The sequence below is a fragment of the Eutrigla gurnardus genome, assembly GCF_963514095.1.
Source record: "Eutrigla gurnardus genome assembly, chromosome: 20".
NCBI lineage: Eukaryota > Metazoa > Chordata > Actinopteri > Perciformes > Triglidae > Eutrigla > Eutrigla gurnardus.
In genome coordinates this window covers 3,774,497-3,799,497 of record NC_139931.1, presented here as the reverse complement: position 1 = coordinate 3,799,497, position 25,001 = coordinate 3,774,497, and the positions used below count along the sequence as shown (strand labels likewise).

Genomic DNA, 25,001 nt, shown 5'->3' with positions numbered 1-25,001 from the left:
ATGTGGAGTCGCCGCACATGACATGATATTAATGTCTCTCTGCTATTGTTCCAGTCTTCTCCGCCGTCACCCGGTTTACAGCTAACGAATAACATGAAATAAACTGTCAGTGTATTAAAGAACAGCTGATCCTGGTTTAATTACAAATACTGAACCAGTGACACTATTACAATCCATGTTTTTATATTTTTTTTACAGAAATAAATAGGTTTCATATGTTGATTTCTTTTTTTAATAAACCATATTTATGAGTTCAGCCTCTAGAGATTTACCACTTTTCTCTATTCTATAGCAACTGAATATCTTTGCATTCTTACTGAGAAAAAAAGACATTAAAAGTTGTGCTTTGACAAAGTGGAATGAACATTTTTTTTAATGACATTTTCTGACATTTTATAACCAAATGATTTATCTATTAAAGCAAATGTGAATACAAGCGGTGGAGGAAATATTCTTATCCTCTACTTAAATGTAATGAATTGCAATACCACACTATAATACTGTTACTAATACATATTCTTAATTCCAAATATTAGTTTTTATGTATGATATGCTCTATACAATTATATCGTGTATCATTGTATTATTATTGATGCGTTAATGTTTAAGCAGCATTTCACTCTTGTTGTTGGTTGACAAATGATTCTCATTCTCGATCACCCTGCTGGTTATTTCCTTGACCAATGCATTTATCTGCACATCACAATTCCCCAGAGGTCAAGGTGACATCTGATGGCGGTTGTTTTGTCTACAGTGCAAACCGCAAAGTGATTCAGTTCACTGATCCAGGAAAAGCAGCACATTGGCACGTTTGAGAAGCTGAAACTAGGAAATGTTTATAAAAGACTAATCAACCTATCAACTCATTGATTCATCGACTCAAATTTGTATTTTGCTGTTGAGGAGTTTTATTTTAAGTGTTATAATCCAATCTATCTATGTTGTGTATGTAAAATATTAATTTATAAAATGACCAGTACACCCTGGTACTACTAGTTACTAGCTGTCAGAGAAAAGTAGAGTACAGAAAGTACATTTTCCTGTAAGTACAGATCCCTCAGATATGCACTTAACTCCTGTACATTATTTGAGTAAATGTACTCAGTTACTTTGCACCATTGAATATCAACACCGTCCCCAAAGCCTTTGCATTTAATGGCTTCATCTAAAATTCTATTGAAGGGCCAATAACAGAAGGACAGATCAGAGCGATTAAAGGCAGGAGAAATATGTATGCAGGAGCCGGTTGAACCTGAGCCGTACCACCCGAAGAATTGTAATGAGCAAACTAGCTTTCAGGAATAATTTGCATAAACACTAGGTAGAGCTGAGTGGGACCAGGTTACCACACAGATCCCAAGCCACGAACCTTTGTGGGCGTTCCATTTGCATGCCATTTAAATATTTAGCCAGCGCATATAAACCGCTTGAGATAATAATTGATCTCATATTTCCTGCTATGGGTTCCCCCCCAAAAAAGTTTCTAAATTACACCTCGAAGGGACTTGAGCGAAAGATTGCTTTTCATTTCAGCCAGCCGTGCAGATTTGGGTCGAGCTAGTTAGGAACTTCTTTTGTTCCCGGCTGAAATATCAATCACCCGTCGCCTAAAACAAGGAGCCCTATTTGAGATTTTATCCTCTTATCAGTGGCTCTGCAGGGGAAGCGAACTGTCGCTTAAGCCAAGGTATTACCCTTGGTGAAGTTTATTGTCTCTCTGCTTTGCCTGTGTCTACGCTCATTATGGAGCAGTCAAGGTGTCAGGCTTTCCCTTATAATTCCTCCAAGAGCCGGCAAAAGAATTAGGGAGAGGGTCACACCGGCTCTGTAATTTAGTGAAAATGACGTCCCCCTTCCCCGCGGCCCTCTCCCCCTCCCTGTTTCCTGTGAAGATACTTGACAGCTTGGGTACCGGGAGAGACAGACAGCTCGCAGTGGAGAGCAGAGCGTGGGCAAACTCAGCCAACACTCAGCGAGGAGGACCGGGGCCCCATGGTGGCTGGCTCAGCGTGACCGGTGGGATAAACACACCACCTACACTAAAAGCCTTACAAAAGAGACACGGCTATTCCAACAGCTGTGACATGCAGCCTGTACCCTGTGACTCCGGAATGAACGAGGTTTATTTATGATCAAGATGGAAGAAAGGCTGAAAATACCTGAGGTTGGTGCTTTCAGCGCTCCCAGCTGGGCTACTCCAGTTAGAGTTTAGGGTTGGCCGCCCTCCCTTCAACCAAGGGAAATGGAGCTCTATGTCTGTAAATAGTGTCCGGCTTGTATTGATACACTTACAGCGAATGCACAGTGGGATTATTTTGACGGGAATGCAAGACATGTATAATTAAAAATGGCTAAGTGCCTGTGTGCCTGCGTTGGTCATTTCTTTTAACCTCCTTTTCTATCCATTAGCTTGAAAGCACGGTTGTAAATATACCTATATTTTACACACAGCACCGAGGAAAATGGCATGCATGATTCAGAGGCTTGTTCAGCCTCGTGGGCTCAGCGTATCCGCGGCCAACAAGCGCAATGACACGACTCGGATTTGAAGTCCTGTGACGGACTGATTTAATTTGAATATAACGACGATTCCACGTCGTAGTCGGAGGATATTGCCTTCTTTGCATTCCCGTTTCCATCAAGCTGATGACAATAACTGCGTCATTAAGAGCCCTACGATGGAGAACATTTCCTTAGATTTCTACAATCAATACAAGAACAGTGACTCAGGACAATACCTCTGTATTTGAATTATTCAACTTTGAGAGTGCTCTGAAAGCAGAACAATCCACTACGAGGGCCTTTTCTTTGGCTGGACGCCGGAGAAGTCATGATGCTCGGACTCAACGCCGTCGTTTATACAGTCAGCTATCCTCTCACCTGTCTGCACACATCCTGGCAGCCCCAGAGGGGTCAAAATAATAGTTAATAATTCATCTTGTGGAACTGATGCCGTCCTTCATCCTCTGAAATGTCTTGAGAAACAACTCAACTAGGCAGAACTGTAAGTATACCAGAGTTCAGGAGAGGGTCATGAACTGCTTTAGCAGTGCCTGTTCAAAACATCCTGAATTATATTACTATTACTAACTCATTGTATCCCAAAATATCTTTCAAAAAAACCAATCGAGTAAATAATATGCAGCTCAACTATATATATACAGTATAAATAACTTACCATGTACCTCTAATTCAGAGAAAAACCTTCCTGACAGAGAAATGACTGGATATGTTGCAGATTCAAATTAGAATCACTAAATATAACAATTCAGATGTAATGCATGATTGTTTAATAAACAATCCAGCATCATATTTGATATTTTGAATTGAAAGCTCCTACTTGAAAATACATGAAGTAGATTTACATTTTCCTGATAATGACTCTTTCACTCTTTGCTTGAACAAAAATTTGAATGCAGTATTTTACTTACTTACTTACTTACGTACATACTTACTTACTTACTTACTTACTTACTTACATACTTACTTACGTACATACTTACTTACTTACTTATGTACATACTTACGTACATACTTACTTACTTACTTACTTACATACTTACTTACGTACATACTTACTTACTTACTTACATACTTACTTACGTACATACTTACTTACTTACATACTTACTTACGTACATACTTACTTACTTATGTACATACTTACTTACGTACATACTTACTTACTTACGTACATACTTACTTACTTACTTACGTACATACTTACTTACGTACATACTTACTTACTTACATACTTACTTACTTACTTATGTACATACTTACTTACGTACATACTTACTTACTTACTTACTTACTTACGTACATACTTACTTACTTATTTACTTACTGTTGAGTAGCCTTCTTCTTCTGTTACTGCCAAATCTAACATCTAACACCCTAAAATCTAACACTTAGTTCAGGCAGAGATTCCCTGCTTTGTCGTTGTAGTTGTAGTTATAAGAGTTTATATAAAGACAGAATGACAAATTATTCCTTTACTTGTTATTTAATGAAACTGAATCAGTAGAAACAACAGATAAAACCATTATGGCATTAAAATATGCATGAATACTAAACGTTGTTCATCCTACACAGTATTCTTTTTTCATTCACAACATCTGACTCATGATGCTGGATGTAAACAGACTGATGGCGGGTCAGAGGCCGGCCAAGTCGACTGAGGCACATGCGCTGTGTATTCCCATCCCTCTCGCAGCCATTTCAAACCCGAGTGTTGCTCCACCGCGTCCGCTGCTTGTGTGTGTCTGTCTGCAGGCAGTTAGCGATGAGGCGCCCACCAGTCTGCATCTGTCTGACTGCAGCCAGGGAGCCTGGGCCTTCCAGTGCCCTATCCATAAGAGAGCTGAGCCCAGCAGGCAGCCCACACAGATGCTGTTCACACCGACAAAAGGACATCCGCCTACGCTGTGTTGTCTAAATGATTCCCTGGCTCACGTAATGGTGGAAAAAAAAAAGCGTCGAGCAGATTGTGAAGTGTATGATCAGTGGAAGGTTGGAAAGTGTTTCGAGAAATACTCGGTTCCCCGCAAAACTTTTTATTACTGCACTGCAGATTCTCGTGAATTAAAAGAGCGAGTCGAAGGTTGTGAGCTGGCCTCTGATTTCTGACAGATGCTGCAGGGGAAAGGATTGTTTTGATAAACTCTGGCTAAAACCGCTTTATTCTTTTCAACGCTATTGCATCTGCAAAGGCGAGACGAGGGCAAACAGCGTTCGCTCACACATGTTCGGCGTTTATTGCAGGTGTTGTAGTTGCAGCCTCAAAGCAATAAAAACACCACACACACACAAATCCATGAAGATACACATATTTTCTGTTGATTTTGATGCACCACAAAAATCCCTCACATGCTTATTAGCTTGACACGTTAATAACTGCTCATTAACACAGGAATTTATTCATTAACTCCCATTAGATTGCACCTTATTTGTAATAGCTGCATTTTAAATAACCAGTTTGCAAATGCCGTTTCAAATATCTGTCCACAGCAGAACACTTGCTTATAATAATAATAATAATAATAATAAATGTATTTTTATAAGCGCTTTTCCAAAAGCTCAAAGACACTTTACATACAATAAATGCAGTTAAGAACACAAGACATTCAATTAAAAGCAGCAAAGACAGTATAAAACATAGAAAACAATATAGAACACACACAGAAATTATGTATTAAATAGTAATTATTAATAGTATTCAAACCTGCATGATTTCATGAGAGGTGAATCCGCAGCAGCAGCAGAGCTGCTTTTGATCGAATGTGCAAAAAAAGTAAAAAAGTAGTTAGTTAAACAGCAGCAGGCTGAACTCATCGGCATTCAGCCTTATACCACACGTTCATGTCAGCCAAGTCATCCAAAATATTGAAAACAACGGTTCGCCGTGCCTTCCATGCCAAGATTCAACACACAATCTGTGCGTAGCCATTTTGAAAAAGCTTCACGCTTTAATTTGAAGAAATCACTCGGCTTCATGCTGGCAGGGTTCGCTTAATTAAACCGGAATATGGAATTCAAGAAATGTGTTTTATAACTCAATGATTGTGTGATAAAAAAACAAAAAAACAATGTAACAACTTTCAAACTTCTGTCATTCTCCACTTTTTTTCTTTTTTTTGTGCCTGTGAGCAAACACGATACTGCTCACAATCAAGTACAGTTTTTGGGGAATTAGTGAAGTCATGCATGAGCACCAACCGGCCGCTCTGGCCTTACTCATCGCAATGTTATCCAAATAGTGAGTTTGGCTCAGACGGCTCTGCAGGGCTTTTTAGATAGTTCCGGTTGCTGATCTGTGACAGTAGCATGAAGGCTGTTGCTGCCGCATAAACAGAACACTCGCCCTGTTTGGATCGCTGTGTGAAGCTCGGTGAATCTATAAATGTTGTCCAGGTCGGTAAGGTTTCTTATGCATGATATATAGAAGATGGTGTGTGTGTGTGTGTGTGTGTGTGTGTGTCTCCTCATGTCCGTCTTGTTGAACTGAATTATTTGATGAGACATTTACTGCCTGACGACGTCTGTCACCATTACTCTGATGCTATTTCTGAGAACCTTCACGGAGACACCGAAGAGTGTTAAAACACAGCGGTAGTCGGAGCGATACTCCTATGTCGCTACTAAATGTTTAAATAAAGTCCCGGAGAAGCACTCCCGGGCCTTTACATCCCCACATAAAAATTTCAAAATGCCTTCACTTCTTGCGCATCCCGCCGTTTGTTGGTGGCGGAGAAAGAAGAAGCACCTGATTCATGTCGCCGGAGACATCTGTGCGTCCCCCCGTAATGCCCTCGACGTGGTACAGCTGAACTTTACTTTGATTAGGACTGTGATAAGTAGAGATGATCACACATCGCTTTTCTGAAAAGAGCCGCTCTCGGAGGAAAAAAAACGCTTTGAATCCAGTGACTGTATCGCTGGGGGGTCCCTTAAAGGAGGCTGTAAAGAAGCCGAAGGCAAAATACATCAGAAAGTCTCTTCTGGTTCCATGAAAGGCTTAATGTCGAGGAATCAAAAAAGCAGCTACTGTAAGCTTGCAAAAAGCAGCGTTATTTTTTAAAAATAATTAGTGTACATTTAAAAAAAAAATGTGGTGCTATTGAGTGTGCCAGGAAGAGTTATGAATACATCCACATGAAATGTTGACAAAAGTGTCGAATACGCAAATCAGCATCCATTAGGGCAGCAGCTGGTACCGCTACAATGATCTAATGAATAATCTGCTGCAGGCAGGAAAGTTGCTTGTTACATCACAGTGACATATTTCACACTTCTGTGAAGGAGAGGGGTTTTACACTTTGTTATATAGATGATTTCACTCGTGAAGTAAATGTGGGACGTTCTTCAGGTCTGACCTGGAGGAGCCTCGTCTTCAAAAGTCCAGTTGCCTACGACGAAGCTTTGAAAGATCACCATGAACCTGGACGACTGAGAACCTCCACGGCTAACGTTGGAGTTTATGTGAAACACAGAGGAAGGATTTCAAATGCTGAGTGGGTTTGGACTCGCACATGCAAACCCAAGAGCCAGGAAGAGACAGGAAGCAGCATGTAGGGAGGACCGCTGAGAACGGCTCCTGCCTTGTTTCCGGCCTGCAGCTCTCATGTGGGAGGCATGCAGCATATGGAGGTATTCAGCTGAAAAGCCTGCTGGGGCTCCTCCAGCAAACACAACATAAAGCTCTGCTCAGGATGTATGGAATCATACCTTTCTACTCAATCCTGGTGTGAATTAGAAGAAATATGTGACGTTTGGAGAAATATATTTTTTTATAAGATCATATCTGTTGTGGAAATATACTGTAGTCTCTGGTTCTCATAGCTTATAGACTAATAATGTATGGGAAATGCTTCAGAGCGCTGGATTTCCTTGCCAGTCTTTGAGCTCAGCTAACTGACTTTATATCTACCGTCGACATGAGACTTCTCAGCAGCAGCAAGAAAGCGAAACGTTTTTTTCTCCAAGATGTCAAACCTGTCCTTTAATTTTCATCCAAAAAAAGCACAGACATGAGTTAGATTCTGTTTCCAGCTGCTGCCATTGTGAACCCATTTCTCTATGTTTTAGAAATCATCATCTTTGACCTAAATATGATTAACGTGAGGTATCATCTCAAACCCTCAACATGAAATTGCTTTTCAACTTGGGATTATCAAGGGAGACGACAACAAAAAAACAAAAAAAAATACCTGTAATTACTTTTCTCTCTCTCTGGACTACACTTTTTTTTTTTTGTGTCGCAGGTTTGTTAAAAAATGTACGGTGGCCTCTTGGAACACAGACGTTGCCACAGAGACAGATATCACCGGAGCGGGTAATCCTTCCTCCTCACTCGTTTGAGGCTCCGATGAAACCATTAAAATGATTCAGGTGCGTTCTCCACCACTTGGAGCGGGTCAGAGATGAGCAACGACGACCCTGATGACTCCTACTGGTGGAGATGAAGACGCCCTGCATGTGTTCCACCAGCTCAGTGTCTGTGTGTGTGTGTGTGTGTGTGTGTGTGTGTGTGTGTGTGTGTGTGTTTAGCTTATACTGAATATTTCATTCAGTTCAAGGGCAAAAAGCACTTGTTCGCCAACACAGTGAATAACAGAGCTGCTAATGGCAGACATATGGGCAGACGAAGCCTGTTTTTTAATTGATAAATTAGACGAGTGGTTTTTTAGTCGGCTATTCAACATTTATGAACATTTCCAATTCACAGTTTCACCCGCTAGAATATCATTTCAGTTGTCCCCTGAGCAGAGAAAACCCAACTGAGTGTACAAATAAGCCCACTTCATTCCCTAATAAATAGTGGCTGATGGGTAATGTTAGCCATTTGTGCTCTTCCCCATTAGCGTTTGTTGCTCCCACATACTTTACAGCCGCATCGCTCGATGACACTCCAGGGGAACAGATGTGCTCAGATGGATTTACAGAGAACCGATGTGAGCGGGATGGTCTTTCATTATTTCCTGTCATTCTGCTCAGTGCAGTCATCATCTGTACAGCGAGAGGTTCAAAGCCCAGGAACAATCCATTTCAAAGTCTTAGTGTAGTCAAACAGCGTGCATTGGACTCCACTATAACACACGAGTATTCATTATTATGCAGATTAGTGCGGTCTCTCTTTGGGGGCTCCATGATTTCATTTTCAATTACACAATTTTCCTCTTTCACCTTACACATTTTCTCTCCTCCTCCATTGTTTTTTTGAACATCAAATCCGTAACAGACTGGGCATTAAATTAAAGTCCAGGTGGAAGTTTCAGAGGATGCCTCAGAGTATTTGGTTATGCTATGTCACTCCAAAAAAAAAAATCTCATTAAAAGGATTTAGAACAACCTGCGTGTGAATTAGCATGCTGCTGGCTGCCTCTCACATGGGTCTCTGTCCTTTTGGATTTTATTCACAGTGGAAAATCTTCCTCAACTTACAATGTGAGCCTGTTCAATTATAGATATATATATATAGTATATAGTATATATATATATAACAAGCAGCACAAACATAATTAGCAGCGCCAGCAGCTGATTGGTCCCCGGCGTTCGGCGAGCAAACAAGCTGACAGTCATGGCCATTGACATTATGTGAATAAGGCCTAATATGAGATAAACACAGCTATTTAGCTAGCTGTCTCTACGTAAAGGCCCAAGTTAATTCAAAACAGATTGTTGGCTACGTCTCGTGGGCAAATGAGTTTGCAGCTTGCATTCATATTTATTGCATTATTGTGTTTTTGAACTACTGAGGCATGTGGAATGACTTAATCTTAACAAAATTTAAAAAAAGTTAACTTTAGTGCTGTTTAAAAAACGTCCTCGTAGATTTGTAATATTTCTCCAAAAGTAAGAAATACATCTTAAAACGAGACATATTTGCAGCCACAATGTAAATGGACATTATTTTTGGACAAAAAGTCAAACAATCAAGTCATTAATGCATCAGGCAGCATTCATTTCAGTTGTCGTTCACTCATTCCCATGGAAATCAATGTATCGTGGCAGCACTGAGGTCGGGGGTCACCTTCACTTCGATACTCAGTGATTTATGAGTCAGATGGTGAAATTTGAACAAGCCGGCGAGGAGACATCGTGCAGGTCTACTCAAGGTTGGCTCCATATCCAACATTACTGGGATGGAAGCGCAGCTGGCCCTTTGTTCACGGCACTCGGCGAAGGGGAACTATGTGGCTGTAGAAGTTGAATTAAGTCCGTGGTCTACAACGTTTAAAAGGCAGTTCGGAAATAAAAAGTGTCTTATACTGGCAGCGTGCTCATTTCTTGGAATGGACTGCTCTCGTTAGACTTAGGATGTGTGAAATCTTCCATCGCATTGGCATGCACAGACAAAGACCATAAATTGTGCTTAATTGGCATAACTACGACTTCTGCAATGAGAGGGCAACTCCAATGGATAAATCACATTCTTGTTCCTGAAATAACAGAAAAATACATTTTTTTAAATGAGTAACGTCAACTTTATTTATATTAGTGACGGTTAAGTAATGCTATAGAACAAAAGCCCAGATACAAATAGCCTTTTTAGCATTTTAAAAGTCTGAACTTCTTAATACTATATAACTGTATGTAAGGAACAATAATGGGACGTGCTAGTAGGAGAAACTACAGTTAAGCAAGTGTTATGCATGACACGTTCACTGGGTAAAGTTTCATTAACCTATTGAGTAACTGGCATCAATGAATCAGTGACTCCGAAGTCCAAATGTTCATGCAAACAAAATAAAAGTTGCCTGTGATTGACATGTGTAAAATAATCCATACAGAAGCCGAACGCAGGAATGAGTCACATTACAGGCCGTGAACCTTCCTCTCCAGCATCACGTCTCTCCGCCGGCATCGTTGCATGCGGACCGCGCCGTCCCGTTGCAATAGTTCTTCTGCTGTGGCAGAAAATTACCAATGAGTGCTCCTAATGGAGTCTTGAAATTAATCTAATGGTACATGGAAACTCACTGGCAGCGTGTACACGCGGTGCACTACACCACGAGTGTTTTACATGTGTTTAAATCCAGAGCCCGTGTCAGAGTATATGACGAATCTGTTTCTAGCATTAGAGCATCGCCATAGTGGCCCTCAGAAACATTATGTGTGGATATATATTTAAAGATCCGCAGTCCGTTTCAATATTTCAAGATAAATGGACGTCTGGGAACAGAAGGCGATCTGGCTTATATGCAAACAGGGGGATTCAGTGCTCAAGGCGTTTAATGTTACACTCCATTATGAGACCATTCACCAATCTCCTGACTACTTCCTGTGCGGCCCTCAATCATACGCTTGCACTCGGTCATTTAAACATCCAGAACCCCTGCAGTCGAGGAACGGCCTTAAGGAAAGCAACACTTTGCTCCAGACAGAGATATCTCAATAACTATTGGGATGAATTTCCATTTATTGTCCACGTGAGGATGAAAAGCTGGTTTCCTGTCTTTCCTCTTTCCCCTCCATGAGGTTGACATTTAGATTTCTGAGTGAAACATCTCAAGAACTGTTGGAAAACATCTTGTCTGCTAAAAACCAGCATGTTAGCGTCATTGTGAGCGTATTAATATACAGTCATTAGCACTTTGGTCAAATCCCGCTGTGTCCGAGTACAGTCGAGCAGATCAGCATGACTGTAGACATTTAGTTCGTTCCTCTGAAGACATCGCCTCTGTTTCTCTTTGTGGAGTACTTGACATTTTCATGTAAAACCTGAAGAAAATATCAACCTCTAATGAGTACCGAGCAGATATTGATCCACGACACTTTTTTTTTTAATGTTTACTCATTAAAATCAGGCGAGGACTTAATTAGAAACCTGGATATCTTGCTTTTCAAATACAGCACGAGTCGGAGAATCTCATTAAGACGGCCATTAGCACTTCATTAACGCCTCTGAACGGCTATCATTCCATCTCAAAAAGCACGACGCCAGAAGGCTCTTTTATTTAATACCCAGCAAAGAAACTGCAAGCTGACCACGTCTGCCGTCTTTTCGCCGGAGAAAATAAAAAATGCATATTAACCTTTTTATATTGCTCGGTGCATATGTAAGAGTTGAAGTCCCAGACATCATTAATAAGTGGCACTCAAGTGGCTGATCTAAGACCCTGCCGTTATGCATGTGCACAGAGTTGACTTCGTCAGGCTCCCTCATCTGCATACAATCAAACCGAGCCGCTAAGGAGGAGGAAGACACGGCGGCAGACTCATGACAGCGTCTTTATTGTCTTGACCAACAAAGGCAGTCAGTCTTGAGCTTGCCCGTTGGTGGTGAAAGCCTCCCTCCATCGTTTCAGCTGTCAGCGTGAGGCGGGTTCAGACTGGATCTCTATCTGAGGACCTCGGGCGGCTGCAGTCGTCAGGACACACGGCTTCAACAGGGAAGGCACGAAAGCAGCAGCAGAACTCTCAGTATCTAAAGAAGATAGATAATATTCTCATAAAAGAAAAACAGACTCATTATTTTGATGAGAAACAGCTGGTGTGCTGCCAATTAGGCACTGAATTTACATTATTAGTGAAATTTGCTGCTGGCAGTGATTTTCTTTTTCTTTTTTTTTCCCTCCATGAGCTCAGAAAGAAACTTGGCTCTGGACAGACAGGCTTCCTTGTCCACTCTGAACCACAGAATCACTTTGGCAAAAGTTTGGAAATGCAGAACAACATGTATGCAGGAGAAAAAAACAACAACTCAGTGTATAAAAGTTGGCAAATCATCACGGCAGATGGAGTGAGAAATATGGGACGTGATTGCACTCTTCAAAGGCACAGGTCTGCGTTTTATCCAGTTTTTTTTTTTTTAAATCAATAAATCATGGAAATTTTGTTGCACAGATGGCATTTTCATTCCATTCAAAATAGATCATACATTTCAGTGAATACTTAAAGTGACACCCGGAAGTTTAATGTTATCAAATGCACGCTGACGCTTCCGCACTAAACCTTGAAAGTTAGTTTGCCAATAATAACAGTCCGTCACGCTCTCAGAGGCTAAATGAAAAACGAGACCCGGCGACCCTTTCCACAATAAGGATCTTCATATTGCTGATTTAAAATTCAGAGGACATTTTCCCTCTTAGCGGGAGGTCACGAAGGTGAGATGGGCAGTGAATAGAAACACATTCCAAATGATCATTTTATCTGCCAAAAACATATTGTTGTCATTTAAATTCATCGTTGTGATAAGCGCTGCTGAATTAACATTCACCCCGTGTTACGGGGAGATAAGCACAAGTTTCACGTGTCAAAATGGGCTTTTCATTGTGTGGTTTTCTAATCAGATGTTCGGTCGCGGGAAAGAAACGGCAGAAACAAACATGCAGCGGAATCCCTTTGTTCTAGTCCTCAACCTCCCTGGGAAGTCCGTGACCTTTCTGAAGCTGAGCTGTTTACTTTTATAAACAGCGGTTTTATGGCGGAAAGAGAACCTGCTGTGGAATTTAAATGTAATTGTATATTTTGATTAATATGCCAGACTGCATCAATGTGCTTTATTGTCACAGATGATGCTGCATCCTCGTATCCTATAGATAACGAAAACAGAAAAACAACTTCCCAGAAAGACATGCCGGTCTTTAATTCTTAGTCATATTTCTTTACGAGGCACTTGTTAACTTTGGCTGTCTACTATTGTTGTGTGAGGATTGGGCTTGTCCAAGTGCTCCTTCAAGGCTTTACTTTGGGAGAAATTGAGAGCCTCGAGACTCGACCATACAATCAATACGACCCAACGCTTCAAGGTCTAATGTTGAAGCAGTTTGACATTTTGACATTCTTCACTTTGTTACTGAGAGGCAGAAGCCAGGATTGCTATCGGTTCCATCATTCACAGTGAAGCTACAGCCAGCGGCTAGCTAGCTTAGCTTAGCATAAGGACTAGAAACAGGAGGCAAACAGCTTGCCTGGGTTTATCCAACTCTTAAAAAGTGAAGTGTAGAAACAACACTGGGTTTTATTCCGGATTATGTGCCAGACTACTTGTTTTCTGGAGTCCTGTCATTGCCGTGAGGTTTCTCATTATTTGTCTGGGTTTTTGGCACTGGACATTCAATACCAGCCGGATTTTGCTTTGCTGGGTGAAACTTATGAAGCGGCTGCCATCATGGGTACAAGCGGGAACCATTTCACTTTTGTTGATTGTCACTGGTAACAGTGCGTTTTTTTTTATTGTGCCATAATATCAAACTGTGAAATCTTTCACGTCGGTGATGGGTTGTTCCAGTGAGCACTATTTGAAACCTGTGCCTCTGATTGTGTTTTCCTCTCCTCGTCTCGATTGGCTGTTAATCACATTGCATGTCTCCCTGGCCGCAGCAGTGGTTGAAACTTTATTTAAATTGGATTGTCTCGTAGCCACCGACGTCTGCAGACCAAATATGTGTCGAACGTCTAATTTGGGATATTAATGATGTCACTTTGTGCCATAATAGAAGAAGCCTTGCAGTTGGTACAGTAAGAAGCAGAACATGAATGAATGGACATCCCGCTGAAATACCTCTATCTTCAAAGGTCTTTGTGCAGTAGAATATTTTTACTGTTGGAAATGTGGTTTAAAGTTTTTGAATCATAACCTTCAATAATGAAGGTCTCTCTACTAGCAGTTGTGCAGACTCTCCTCATAGTGGCTTGATAAATGGAGTATCTGTGTATCTGTTGATAAGCTGTTGAGCCTCCTATCTCTTAGGGCCTACTGTTACATGTAACTGGCCTCTGGTCTGGCCCCTCTGGTCCCCCCAGCAAGGATAGATGATGCAGTGTACTGTGGAGCCACATCATAATTCATATCCCGCGTGTAACAGCCAAATCCCAGACCTGAAGTGGTCTTGGGCTCTTTTCGCATTTGTTAGCACTGCCAAGAATCCTCCGTTTGTGTCCCACATGTGAACGTTGCCAGCTTAACACTTAAAAGGAAAAACCCTTCTCATCGTCTTAATGAAAGATATCCATCAACAGCGATTCATCTTCCTTTTTTTTTGTAAATGAATGCACTCTGTTCTTTCCCTCGGGAGCCGAGACCCAGTGGGTGTCTCTGTAACCTCGGGCACACAAACAGCAGCATGCTGCTGTCTTTGAAGTACCCGGGTCGCGGTCCGCCTGAAACCCTGATCTGTGCACTCTGACCGCGTCGCCCACGCTCTGCAGCACCGACACCGTCTCCGGGTCCATTATGGCATGTAGAGCAGGGTCGCCTTCCAATCCCTGCTTGGTGTCGGACTTTTGACCGCCACTCTCCTCCTACTTGACCTCCCTGATAAACTCTGCTCCCGTTTGGTCACAGGGCTTTCAAGGTCATGGACTCCAACGCTTTTAACTCTCATGCAGGGCCACAACCTTTCTTACTTCATTTAAAACCCTGCTGTTAGAGCTCACATCCAACATCTTTTGAAGCTTTATGAAGAGAAGGGGACACACATTATCCACCTGGACATTTTGTAGCCTTTTTGCTGCAGAGAAATGTCAAATCTCTCATTTTCCTTCATTTAACACTAATGCCGTTTTTGACGTTACAGAAGTTGACCTCAAAATAAATATTTCACTAAATGCTCAATGTTAAGTTTTCCTAAATTAATATTTAACTAAATCCTCTAGTTTGCCTCAACTAAATATTTAACTAAATCCTAAATTAAGAGTTTGCTAAACTAAATTTTTAATTAAAGTTAAATGTGGAAATTGCCACTCTACATGTTTCTCTCTCTCTCTCTCTCTCTCTCTCTCTCTCTCTCTCTGTCTCTCTCTCTCTCTCTCTCTCTCTCTCTCTCTCTCTCTCTCTCTCTCTCTCTCTCTCTCTCTCTCTCTCTCAGATTTCAGGTACCTCAGCTGAAGTTTTTACTCCCCAAAAAAGTAGAAAAGTGTTTAGTAAGTAGAAGCAGGACTAAAAGCAGTGAGACAACACTTAACATAAAAGGAGTTCTCTCACTCAGGACTACAGACATCGGACGACTTCAGACAGAATTATTTTTTTTTACATCTAAGAAAAAAAAACCCAATTGAAAACATGAAGAAGCGACACACATTTTGCAGGTTTTTTGATTCTGATAGGAATTAGAGAATTACATTTTGACCTGAAAATAATATATCCCTTTCCTCAACAACATGCTGCTTTGAGATTAGAGGCTGCCTCTGGCAGTTCTTACCAAGAGACTTTAATTAAAACACACTTAGGAGCAGTTTCCTGACTGATGATTGTATTCTATGGAAGTCAAATGAACCAAGCTTTAGTAACTGCATGAGACATAGAAATATTCAATAAGGAATATGGTACAAGTACATAAACCCCTTGCATCACAAGGAAGGACAGAGATGAAACATTGTTTAAAGGAAAACAGAAAGGTAATGATCTAACGTTAGAGAGTGTCATCTTTGTTGAAATGTTTAGATATTTTCATGGTTTAATCTGTTGAGTCTCCACTTCTGTGATCTTTCTGCATTATGTAAATCAGCCTTATTAAAATGTCTAGTGTTTGAATAACGCTGCGCTTTTAAAAATATATCATTGTGTTGTTGAAGCCGATCAACCAACATTATGATTCGACCACAAGTAGGTGTGGCGTAAAAGCTTTTGTTTTATTGAAATGATAATGGTGTTTCTAATGTGGCAGCACAGATGGTGCTTCAGAGTTTGAATATTGATGCTCAGTCGCTGTCCATCAACTCAGGCCAGAATTTCAGAAAGCGGACGAGGTCGGGCTGAGCTTTCCCCACTGAAGAACAAAGACAATACTAATGCAAGCGAATGCCACACTCCCACTTATCACTTTTATCTGAATCCAGAAATCCAGTCGACATGTAACAACGGACCTGAGAGAGAGAGAGAGACTGGCTCAGCTGTTCCATCCAATCTGACAGCATCGCCTTTTTTAGCAGTTGCATAATCTTGAACACAGCAGAGGTCGGGTACAGGGACGAGTGCATTGAGAAGAGTGAAGGACACCTTTTCAAACTTTCCGTTATCCGGCTTGTGTGTTGATCCGTGGCAAGAAATGAAAAATGTTCCGGTAGAAGGTTTCAAGCTAGCAGAAGAAGACAGCAACCCTTCACAACACCTTACATCACTTTTCTTTTAGATATTTATTCTGAAATGTACATGTTAAGAAAAATAATAATTCCTAAAAAATACAAAATATTTTAGATTTAAGCCTCATATATTTCTCCATGAAATTTTTTTTTTCACTGATGTAGTTCCTTTGAATACAGTAGCCTATGATGTGAACACCATTCAATACAACCTGTTAATTGCAATCTGTTTAATTGTCTGCATATTCTTTGAATTTTAGACTCATATGCTAATGAGCAATATAATACAGAGATTCTTAAAGTCCCAGTCGGCAAGTCTGGCGGATCGAGGGCACTCTGTCAGATTTTGAATGTTTCCAACTCTCAGGCTCCTCCCCCACAACCACCAAGCTCCTCCCCCTCGACCACCGAGCTCCTCCCCTCGACTCCGTGCCCTTTGAAATCCCTTAGATCACACCACCTTTGAAACGCGGGTCCGATGTTGACTCTGGTTTTATCACGGGCACCGTCGCAATCTTTCATTTTTTCCTTCTTTTCCACCGGTGTTTTCTTTTCCTTGGTTGTTTTGGACCTCCTCGTTTCGGTTTTTAACCGAGGAATTGGAAGCTTGTTGCTACTTCCCTCCACCTCCCCCCTGTGATAGTGGTACGACCCGAGGGGGGAGGGGCTCTGTGTGTGCACGAACACAGCCCTGCGTGCTGATTGGACAGGATGACCCGGGCTCTGTCGGATCTTTGCAAAACAAACAGGCTCTACGTGCACGCAGAGGCACGCTTTTTTTCCAAAAAACGGATGATTTATGTTGTTCTATCGGAGCGTAGTGTCGCCTTCAGTGAATATGATCAAAAACATGTTGCCGACTGGGACTTTAAGCGACCGTTATCCTCTCTGAGCTCTGAGGAGGACTCACAGGGACCAGCAGGCCAAAGTGTCCCATCCAACTGTAACTTCAAATTAGTAACGGAACATCTGCTGCCAAAGAAACCCAATAAAACTGCTATCAGATGAGTCTCATCAGATGACCTCTGCCTGGATACCCAGCCAACAACGATAACGTAATTAAAATATGGAAATAGGTGCTTTGAAGGTGCTAAACCAACGACACTGACTATCTCTAAGTTTGGCACAAATAAAGTCTTGACAGCGCCAACAATCTCAAGTTTCGTGTATTTTTGGAAAGTCTGTTCCAAATTTTGAAGTAAGAAATTCCAATAAGATGTCAAACATTGTTGCTCATCATCAAGTTTGATTGAATTTATTTGTGAGGCTCTGAGATTTGAGGAAGTTGCACGAATAAATACTGTGGCTGATGTATCAAAAAGCAATATTTAGTTTATTTATTTTCTGCTTTTTGCAATGATGAATCACCATTCTTTGAAATGCATTATAAAAATACTTATAATCCGATTATATCACTGTATAACTATAGCAATAAGCACTCATAAATATTACCATATTGCTGATTGGTTGTCCCATCACATCTTTTACAATCTATTATAATCACTGTAATAATGCATTATAATGTGATTATACAGTAGCTTAATTGGTCACAGTTTGATTAAAGTAAAACGTATAAAATCTATACAAGAACACAAAAAGTGAAATACATTTTTATTTTACCCAATACAAACAATATATAGTACAATCACTATATAAAAAGAGTATAATGATAATTCATTACAATACATTATGATCCTTGCAAAAGAAGATGAAATTATGAAGTATTTTGATATGGTATGGTTTATAATGTTTTATGATTATTGTAAGAAATTGTGTCTTTAATGCAATCTTGCAATTCTTTGAAAATCTGGATATTCTTTCAAAAGACAAAGCATGAAATCAGCCAGCCAAACCATAAACCATTTAAATCACTTATTTGCAATTATAGAGATACTGTTCTGTATAATCTATATTATGAGCACTTAAGCTCTTTCTTTGAACATTTGCATGCCAAAAAAAGATTTCTGAACATGAATAAAACCAGTGGAGCCTTGAAGACTGAAGTCATTAAGACGTGCAGGTTTGCTCTGAAAAGTGATAATGACAGAGAGGCATTTAATTGCCTCAAGTAGATGGTTTGTTTAAGGATTTTCTTTTGAAGGAGACATCACTTTAAGCCATTAATTCAAAAGATAATACATGAAAAAAATGTATACCAAAAGGTCGTTGCATGCTGGCATTGTTATTATTTTTTAAGTGTTTCATGTGATGATACAGATCATGACGCTGAGAAGCTGCCGCAAACTGATAGAAAGAAATAACCCAAATGAAAATAGCACATTCTTATCACCTCTTCTTTATAAATGTACTCAAAATCAAATCAAGTGGCTGCTGTCAGTGTGTCACAGTGAATGTCTGTGCATCTGCCCACACACTGAGATTCACTGTTCACCTCAGAAGAATGTACACTGAGCCATTTTTTGCTGCCCGGCTTTAGCTGGAGAGGTAATTTAGGATATGCATGCGGCAAATGAACAAAGCCCACATGTGTCGGATGCATTTCTCTTCGGCAACACAGTGTTTCCTTCGGCTCTCATTGATGGAATGGGTATCTTGACAACTTAATGTGCCTTCAGTAATTCTCTTAAATTGTCCTTTTGGAATGCAGCCCAATACTGAAGCCACGTAATGCCTGAACTACATTAAAACCGGGCTTTAACCCTTTGGCACCGTTTCAGGTTATGCAATAGCTAATCATTCTGAGTGCTTAAGACTTTATTAGGATGCTTCCATACTTAAAACAACATGACGGGGCCACGCTGATGTGCACAGCTGGTTTAGCAGCCCATATGGTTGTTAATACTTGCGTGTGAAATCTGGTAAATACAAACAATGGTGTCAGAACATGTAGAGCTAAATGGTGCTCCCGTGAATTAAATCCTCGTTACAGAGGCGATAAACAGGTGGTTGCATGTCACATTCATTGGACGCACGTATTCAGATGAGTTGGACGATGCAGCGACAGCACCTCGCCGCTCTGCTGGCATTTCACACCGAAAAGAAGAATGTGAATGTGGACGGTGGCGGGAGCTCAAAGACGGATGAATGTTGGTTTTAATTTAGACCGTGTCAAGATCCTATCAGATGCTGAGGGACAGCAGCAGTGTGCAGAGAGAGAGAGGGGGGGGAGTCCTGTCACTGCATACTGTAGGCAGCAGCAAATCAATTAAAGTGAGAGGGTATTGTGCCACCTTGTATGCAATGCACTTTTGTAATTGCATACATTTATGCACTTATTTCACACTTTGGATTTGACATTTCCCCTTCTTTCTTTCTTTCTTTCTTTCTTTCTTTCTTTCTTTCTTTCTTTCTATCTTTCTTTCTGTCTTTCTTTCTATCTTTCTGTCTGTCTTTCTTTCTATCTTTCTGTCTGTCTTTCTTTCTTTCTTTCTTTCTTTCTTTCTTTCTTTCTTTCTTTCTTTCTGTCTTTCTTTCTTTCTTTCTTACCTCCCTGTGCTCCAGACTAGGACAGCCCACAGCAAGTTTCCTGTTGTACATAATTTATGCTTTATAGAATATAATAATATACTATGTTTGACACTCACCTCACATACCCAGGTGTCTAAGGCATAGTACAATGCCTGATATTTGATAATTAGAGTATAACAAGAGCAGTAGCATAATATTAAATCAGAAGCTACACTATATATGCATTAACATCATATCTTTACACCTTCATCACATCATTTTTTGGAACTTCTCCTCATCAACCAGACTGTTAAATCTGTAGTCCAGGTATCTGGTGGGTAAATTCTCAGCTATATTGGCTCCTAAATGTATTATTTGCAAGCACACAGCGTTTCGAGGAAAGAGAGGGCAAACAATTTGTGAACTGAGTTGGTTCTCATTTTGCTTTGAAAATTGTTTGGATGGGCCTTTTTTTTTTTTGTGTGCTGTATATCAGCCGGTATGTTCAACCCACTGGGTTGACTTTCTGAAGAACACAAAGGAAGTGGAACAGCTTGTGTATTCATGCTGGGCGTGTGTGTGTGTGTGTGTGTGTGTGTGTGTGTGTGTGTGTGTGTGTGTGTGTGTGTGTGTGTGTGTGTGTGTGTGTGTGTGTGTGTGTGTGTGTGTGTGCGTGTGTGTGCGTGTGTGTGTGTGTGTGTGTGTGTGTGTGTGAGATGTAGCCTTTGCTTTTTTGCTTTTGCTTACCAGAGATGAACTATGGGGGTTGTGTTGCTCTCTTCAGGTGTCTGCAGGAGTCAGAAAGCAATATGATAACATGTTTACCTCCGCGATGATATGCTTCCTGAATTCATAAACTACACAGAATCATCACCCAATTTCTGGTAATTGGTAAAGTAAAAACGTATAGGTTTCAGGTTCCCAGCAACTCATACACAAGATTGTTGCCATTCCGTCTGCATAACTGATGTATTCACAATAAAATATATCATATTCTGCAGTTTTAGACCCGTTTTTTGACACTGAGCAGTCAACTTTAAATGGGTGAGCAATTATATTATATACGTTATTATATGAACATTCATTGAAAGACAATACAAGTTTCTAAAACAGGCTTCAACTAAGGTCGTTTTACTGAAACTAATGGTTCTTTTGGTTTAACCATTTTCCTTTTGTGTTCTCCTTCCTCCATTTTACAATGACACATTCAAGCTCCATTTTTTTTTGCATGATGATTTCTATCAATATCATTTTTCCTCCTGATGACCTTGTAAAGAAATTACAAAATACGTCAAATAAGCTTCCATTCTCTAAGTGTGCTTGGTTTCCGTAGAAAAGAAATATCCATTTAATCTCATTTTCACCATCTTGCTACTGCCAACAATAATTTCTTGCGAGGCATTAAATTTGTCGAGTAGTGCTTGGAGGTCAGATGGATGACGACTGCAGAGACTTTGCCTACTCAAGTCTGATGTCTGATGAAACATTAGGAGTCCTTTCAAGTCCAACACCATAGCAACACGTCTGCTGCTGCTTACCTGCACAACCTACACATGACTCAGCAGCTCTAATCCACGACAGTAAGCCTTCCTGTGATGTTAATGTGGAGAAACACTCCACCATGCTAACATTCTCAAAGAGTTAATATGAAAAGCTTTCCTGGTAGCGACTGTTTATCATGATTTGGCATAAAGAACACTAACTTATGTCTCCAAAAACACTAAATGGTGAAAAAGGGCCAAATGGGTTTGAATAAATTCAAAAGAAATGTGTTTAAATGTAAACACAGGCTAATTGTTCAATTAAGAGACTCTCACTAATTAGTTTCTGCTAATGACAAGAAATTGACTAAACTGTTTATTTATGCATATTTATACGCCCCACAATGCAAACAGGTTGGTTTTTTTTTATCAGAGGATACATTAGATAGCAAAGGCTAAGATGCAAAAATAAATAAATGAAATAACAATGATGACAAATTACAATAAGTCGGGTTGTTGATCTCCCTCTAGGCTATGCTAACTCCTGGGGCTTGAGACATGGATTATTCATAACTATGGTTCCATCATTATAAATCTCTAATTAATTGTTGAAGCGCTCCAGGGCTTGAACTCACTTTCAGCTGGAGCAAAGTTAACATTTTTCTACAGCTTCCTGGGGATGAAGTACTGTATATATATCTTGGATTCCAGGCTATGAAGCGGATATCCAGGCCATCCTTTTCTGTGCGTTGCTCATTGTTTTTGCAGTCTGATTAGGAACTTAGAGACATTATGAACAACGTGAGAGTTGAAAGTAAACAGTTTACAAGCATTTTAAACCAATAAAAAGAGAAATCATTAGATAGGAGTCCAAGTGATTGGCCAAGACAAGACATTTGCATATTATTCCACCTTTAGAGGCGACCCTGTACTTGGACTAAACCAGTCCTGATGCCAAAAATTGTGTCCCGTTGCCTTCAGATTCTGAATGTTCATATATAACTCAACCATCCACCACGTTCTGCATCATCTGAGCTCCGAGGAGACCGGGGTGAAGACTTGAGCACAAAGCAGATCCAGCTAACACAAACTCTAATAGAACAGCACAGATGTTGCAGTAACCTGTCAAAGTGTCTGCTTTGTTGTTCCACCTTTATGTTTTTTGGCTCAGCACACTAGCGGGCGTCACAGATCCAAATGACAGCAACAGGTAGCTGTTTGGAAGGACTGAAGAGAGAGGCGCGTATATGATGTGATCGTCTGTCGTGTCATTTTCCACAAAAAGACTGAAATTCACTCTGTTGGCCCAACGGAGGCAGCTCTTGTTGTTTTTTTGTTGAATGAAATGTAATGGGTCCGTCCGTCCCCAGGAATGAATGTCTGCTCCTCCAGATGAACAAAAGGATAACTTCATATGATACTCCACTCAAAATGTATTGTTGGGTATGGAACACTGACCTCACGTATGGCTTGAAAGATTGCTTTTTCAAAGTTCAGTGTGGATTTGTGTCAGTAGCAATATTCATCAACGGTAAGAAATAGCTTCAAAGAAGGAAAAGCGTAATAAAACGACCTGCAGAGTGATCCGGTCAAAAAAAAGTTGAACTCAACTTTTGCCGCGATACACAACGTGGCGTTCCCCGACAAAATGCTTTGTCATTTGGTTTTTGTGCAGTATGTCGTTGTCTAAACAACGCTGTTGTCTCTAAAGTTGGAATATTTTGATTTCAGACACAATCCTCTGTTTATTCCTATTTAAATGCATCAAGACTTATTTGCAAATTATTCAAACTTTATTGGCAACCATATGTTTCTGGTATAACTGTCCGATAAATGCACATTTCACCCAAAATTGTACCTGGAAACAATAATCGATCACTGAGTAATTATACAAAAATGTACAGCAGCCTGTATGTATTTGTGTTTTTTAACAGGGATATACTGAGTCAAATGTCCTCCGTGTGGGATTCAATGTTTAAATGTATCAGTTACTGTTCTGTAGAAGAATATCCACATAACAACAGAATGGATATAATTGTTTTTTGTCTCCTTTGTGGATTGGGCTCTATTGGTTTAAACTATTTTCCCTTTTTGGAAAATAGCAAGCAAACGCAGTGCCTTGAGTGGAATCTTAACCCATTCTCTTTAAGTTTATTTCACAGACTGTGGCAGTCTTCATTTGAATAATTTAATAACAAAAAATGCCTTTCAGTGGAAAGCAAATTAGAACGTGAGAAGGATACTACCAAGGGGCAGATAAGAACAGCCAAAGTCAAACACAATGTTCCTGCTCAGTGAGCACATTAAAATGGCATACTTCTGCTCCGTGTGTCAGACGGAAGCCTGGACATGGAGTCCGCTCGCAGAAACACAGCCATGAACATTTGAGGCTTTGCTGGGAGAGATTGTAAAGCAAAGCAAACACCACAGAGACCAACAGAGCTACACACCTCATCAGTCGTTAAACCTCCAAACACACACACACACACACACACACACACACACACACACACACACACACACACTTCGATGCCTTTGAGAATGACGATGGATGTAGCACTCCCACTCTGAATTGCTCCTGCCATGTTGCTGATTTAGTGGAGCCCTTAAGGTGAATTAAAAATCAGCCTGGTGGGAAGCTTGATTTGCTGAGTCAAACAAAATCACAGTATCCTAAGTATCCTTTTTATGTGTGTGGGGTGTGCCATGGCAACGTGCCGTTCACAGACGAGCCTCGGGAATGAATGAGAAGTCGTCGCTGGAAAGCCAAAGATGAGGCACTCTATAAATTAAAGGTATCGACTGAAGTAACCCAAGTAGTATCAAGTCAAACGATGCTGGAAATCACTATTTGGATGCTTTTGCAGCCAATCACTGGGAATGTGATGCAACGTGTGATTGGCCCACGACTGCAGCAGCTACGACTCACGCAGCTGGGATTTCCCTTCACGGCTCTGAACGTGGAAATGAGACAATCACATGATAAGATAATCAATTTTATTGGTATCACTTTAAGGGTATTGGTGACTCATTCCTATGAAAAGCACAAATTAGGTTTCTCCACTGAAATTCATTTCTTTAAAATATTGTCAAACCTCGATTTTAGGTAACAAAATAAAAAATAAACAAGAGATAATAAACAATTTCCTTCGATTATTCCTACTTCCCCCGAGGAGGTAAAACAAAGAATTTGTTGACGAGTGGAAAACGCCCAGACCAGATTAATGTGCCGCAGTCAAAGTTCTCGGCCTAAATCAGAGCCCATAGTTCACATGAGCCCTCCAGTGTGGCAGGCTGGGTAACGTATTGTGGTACCCGAGCCCAGTAATGGGATGGAGAGGCAATTTGCCGCTGTTCTCCATTTTTCTCTGTGACCTTTTCTCAGGTGTGTGGAATGTATCTGTGTGCTTCCTGCTGTTTCTAAATAATGCCAGGGAGGAATCAGAGACGTGCCACCGTACCTGCACTCGCTCTTAACCAAATGCCACCCAGTCAGGAAACACAGAGACTCAGATTGATGAATGAATTTAGGGTGGTCCGCCTACAAAGACATTGCCATGTCATTGTAAAATATTGTGCCCATTA

At 40.6% G+C, this 25,001-nt stretch overlaps 1 long non-coding RNA gene across 1 annotated transcript in view; it reads left to right on the top strand.

The window, feature by feature from the left end:
- LOC311031661 overlaps positions 1 to 25,001 on the top strand; it is a 30,302-nt gene that overhangs the window by 3,595 nt on the left and 1,706 nt on the right. The window lies entirely within an intron of this gene.